The sequence below is a fragment of the Nannospalax galili genome, unplaced genomic scaffold (genome assembly GCF_000622305.1).
Source record: "Nannospalax galili isolate Female #2095 unplaced genomic scaffold, S.galili_v1.0 scaffold17, whole genome shotgun sequence".
Lineage (NCBI taxonomy): Eukaryota > Metazoa > Chordata > Mammalia > Rodentia > Spalacidae > Nannospalax > Nannospalax galili.
Window position 1 is genome coordinate 8,172,106 of NW_008342276.1, and position 4,455 is coordinate 8,176,560.

The 4,455-nt window shown below is 53.8% G+C and overlaps 1 protein-coding gene across 4 annotated transcripts in view; it reads left to right on the forward strand.

Moving 5' to 3' along the window:
• The first annotated feature begins 2,894 nt into the window (after positions 1–2,894).
• Zhx2 (zinc fingers and homeoboxes 2) overlaps positions 2,895–4,455 on the forward strand; it is a 174,263-nt gene continuing 172,702 nt past the window's right edge. For all 4 annotated transcript variants that reach the window (XM_029565870.1, XM_029565868.1, XM_029565869.1 and 1 more), the window contains exon 1: positions 2,895–3,331. The gene's annotated coding sequence lies outside the window, so the exon portion shown is untranslated. The remainder of the gene's footprint in view (positions 3,332–4,455) is intronic.

A 4,455-nucleotide genomic window follows, 5' to 3' on the forward strand; every position in this document is an offset into this window, starting at 1 on the left:
AAGATCTATTAAGGACTAGGAAGGGGACCAGCAGGTGATCAGGTGATAGAAACAGTGACAAGAGCTGGTAATGGAAGTGAATATGATCCAAATACATCATACACATGTATGAAAATATCACAATGGAACCTATTATTTTGCAGAATCAATATATGGTAATAAAATATTTAAATTAATTTCTAATATATTAACTGTCAGTATATATGCATAATGCACCATTGTATGGGATCCTCAACAATTTTTAAAATTTTAGCAAGGCCTTGAGACAAATATTGTGAACACAGGCTTGCTTATAAGGATTAAGTAGCAACTAGCATACAGCTAGTTAGCATCACCCTTACAATACAGATTCCAAAGCTCCTGAAGTCTATCAGTCCATGTACAAGCAAATTAGGATTGTAGAACTTAGCACAAATGCCACTGTCCTTTACTCAACTGTGTGGGGGGTGGGGGGTGGTAAAAGTGCATATGAATGGAGGTGCTCTCAGGTGTCAGAAGAGGGCCTGCAGCTGGAGTTAGACAGACAGTTGAGAGCTGCCTGATGTGGGTACTGGGAACCCAACTCAGGTACTGGGAACCCAACTCAGGTACTCTGCAAGAGCAGTACACGCTTTTAATCTCACTGAGCCACCTCTCCAGCCCCTCTTTGCTGTTTTTTTTTTTTTTTTAATAGTGAAAGTTCAGTCCATGTTAAACTTTGAACCATTAAAAGACATCGAAAGACAGAATTCTTCACCCTTCTGGTGAGATTTGCTCCCTGAGGATCCAGGAACTCAGGAGATCCTTCCAGGGTCACTGGCTTCCTTCATCTTTCCCAAGACATCTGCAACCTGTTACCAGCCAGAATCAGGTGGCAAAGAGGGAAACTTGGCTTATAGAAAATCTTCCTAAGACATTGCTCATCAAGAGGAAGTATCACTTCAAAACAGGAATAGATAGTTTCCTTAATATTTGGGCAATTTCCATGGAAACAGCCTGAAAAGTGTACCTAATTTTAAAGGGCTGGGGGTGCTGTGGAATGACCTGGTTGGGTATAACAAGATACATGGTGTAAAAGTGTTGGCCAGACAAGGATTTTGTTTGCTCGCTTGTTTTCCTTTTATTATTCTGGTACACCCTTAGTTAGGTAGAAAGCCCTGCATCCCTAGATTCTGATGTTGATGGCAAGCAGATAAGACTCTTAGATAACAGGTATCAACTGAGCCTAAAAGGGGCTAGCCATGATCTGGATTATAGTCATCAACAAGCTCTAAACAGAACCCTGTTAAGAGCCCGGCAGGTTTTGTCTTTCTAGTCTGGGATCTTAAGGTCCCTCTGTGGCCAGAAGCCTATTTTCTGGGCTTTTTATCTACTCAGGGCAAAAAGAAAGAAAATAGAGCCAGTAAGAAACTTTTGCATATGCCTCGCTTTAATATTTTGCAGGGGAAAAAAAAATTCCGAGGAACCCAAGGTTCCCTGAGAGATGGGAGCCCTGGGATTGACCTTTAATTTTTTTTTTTCAGCTCCTTCCTTTTCTCCAGTTTCCAAAAGGGAAAACGTCAAAAGAGGTTCCCCAGCGCGTTGACCACTCTGTCAGCCCCCAAGGCCAGTCTTCCACTCCAGACTAGGTCGTGGCCACTGGCCACCCCACTGCACACCGCCACCTGTTGCTGCCCAGGAGCCCAGAGCCAAGTCGCAAGCGGCCGCTAGAGTTCGTTCTAATCACCCAGAGCAGAAGTGGCCTAGAAGCCCAGGTAGGAGACGCCGCAGTCCCCGGCCCCAGGCCCTCTTTGTTTTCCAGCGTCGCTCAGAGTGTCCAAACTGGACCCCAGAACGCGTCCTCCCTCGCCCACAGTGAGCTCCAGCACGCTTGTACCCATCCCACCTCGGAGCGATTCTGAAGCGCCCACCCGCCAGCCTACAGGATGCAGGGTCCGCAGGACAGGAATGCGCAGCTCAGACAGGGTGCTGCGGGAGGTGCCCAGGGTCCGGGTATCCTTCCTATCAGTCTTTAACCTTGCCCTGTGGCGGGAGCGCAGCAGCTAGGTCGCACGTTCACAGTCCCCTAGGCTGCAGCGAAAGGACAGAGTCTCCTAGGTGTCCAGTTCCAAAAGGGACCCTTGTCACTTCCGAGGGACTTCAGTGCGCGCCACCGGGAGTATGCATTTCTCCCAGTCAGAATCACTGTGAATGCGGGCCACACACATTTAAGACGGCTTCCAGGGCATCTGCTAGCTTCTGGGCTCTGGAGGGAAAAAGTTTGAAGATCTTTAAACAGCCTAAGCCAAAGGGCGAGCGGAAATCCCCACTCACCCACTGAAGTAAGCCAACTTCAAGTGGTTATGTAAGTGGGGGCGCCTTCTTCCTCTCCCTACCCCCGAGCCCTCTCATTGTTACTCCGAGAGCAAAATATATCTTGCTTTTTTAAAAAGTTTTTAAATGTGTTATTATTTTCCTGAGTCTGAAAGCGAGCGCAGGCGCAAGCTGCGCCCAGGGCGCGTGGCGACCCCACCCGCGCTCAGTCCTACGCGCAGCGGGTGGGCGCGGGGTCCGGGTGCTGCCAGCGCCGACCGAGTCACAGCGCCCCGCGGTCCCACGGCCCGCCACTCCACGTGCTGAGGATCAACAGTTTGTTGAGCTCTTCAGTGACACCTTGAACTTTTCCTAAAGAAAATGGGTATTGCACCAGAGGGTTTGGCGGTGGCCGGCGCGCGCGGTCCTGCTTAATATTCAATGATCTCGCTTGCGCCTCCCCCTCCTCTTCTCGCAGAAATTCCACGGAGTCCGTTACTGGACTCAGACTTTTAAGTTCATTTACAGCACTCCCCCCACTTTGGCCACGCACCAGAATCTTTAGGGCTAGCCCCCCCCCCCGACCAAGCCCTCAGCGCCCTCCTGAAAATGACATTTTGCCGGCATCTGCAGAGGGGGCTGAATTTCACTTTATAACTTTCTGCGGAACCCGAGCCCGGGTGGCAGCTCGGGTGGTGGTATCGTATGCAAATACGCATGCTGACGTTACAGATCATGTGGGTTTTGGCGTAGATTCCCCACTGATCGAGACATTTTCCCCCTTTTTTTTTTCTTTTTCCCCCCCTCTTTCTTTTTCTTTTCTTTTTCTTTTTCTTTTAAAAATTTTGCCCACCCGTTCTCCGTCCGGGGTCTTGTCTGTCTGTCCGTCTGCTAGGCTGGCTTCCCCCCCCCCCCCACCTCTTTCCCACGGAGCCCGAGTCGGGCGCCGGGTGGGGAGTGGGGAGTGGGTGGGGGGAGCCAGCAGAGTTCCATTTTGGAACGCCCGTGCCTCGTCTCCGCGTTCCCAGCCCGGGTCCCCGCGTTCCCAGCCCCTGCGCAGGTAAGAAACTTCGCCCCGCCGCGGAGCACCCGCAGCGGGCGCCGCCAGCCCAGAGCCCCGCAAGCCAGGCGCCCGCCACTCCAGCCCAACTTTCCCACCGCCGCCGCCGCGGCTCCCGAAAACGTGTTGTTAATGGGACTTGGCCGGGTTAGGGATGGGGGTGCGCGGGAGGGGGGTGTGCAGGCTCTTCTTTGCGGGTGGGAGGAAATCGATGGATACAGAGGGGGGACCGGAAATTTTTTTATGAAATAGTTTTGATTACAAGTTTGGATAAATGGGAGCCAGACCGAAGAGGAGGAGGAAAAACATGTCTACGTTTCCCTATGTCGACATAAGCCACAAAAAAATATGGCGTCCGCTTTCGACAGGGCGTTACGTAGACCCGACTCTGTTTTTTATTTATTTATTTCGTGGCCGGCTCCCAGGCTTCTTGGCCAAACTGCGGCGCTTTGTGCGAGCCCGGCAGGTCCCGCGGGGACTCCACCCGGACGTGGCCCCATCTCCGCACGTTTGGGCAGCCGGGGGGCTGCGTGTGGCTGCTCCCCTCCCTCCCCCCTCTCCCCTCTTCTCCCCTCTCCCGGTGACGATTCGCCGTAATGTGGTGGCAGGAAGCATGACGCCGTGGGTTGAGGCTGCCTCTCCTCGCGTCGCTCCTGGTGGCTGCTGGCAGTGGGCGCGCGGTGCGGGCGGCGGACCAGCGACCTGCGGCGGGCAGGGCCGGAGCGCGGCGCTGTCCCCATGCCCGGCTCAGGTGCGAGGTGAGGGTCTGCGGGGGAGGGGCGCGCAGCCCCGCGTCCCTGCTGTCCCCCGCCCGTCTGGACCAGCCCCAGCCCAGCTCTCCCCCACCCCGAGAGCGGCCGTGGCGCTTTCCAGTCTGCCCCACAAGAGGTTAATCTTTGCTGGCGTTGGAGCTTCTTTGTGGCTTCCCCAGGACTTGGGATCCTTGGCTTTGCAAACTTGCCCTTTCCCCAGCGGCTGTGCAGGAGGCTGTGAAGACCAGGATGAGCAGAAAGTTGGGAAACCAGAGCATCACAGGACGGTCCTTTGGCCTCCTAGCCGTGCAGAGCTCGGGAGGCGGAGGAGGATGAGGACGGATTGTCAGGCTTGGGGGGGGGGGGGGGGGG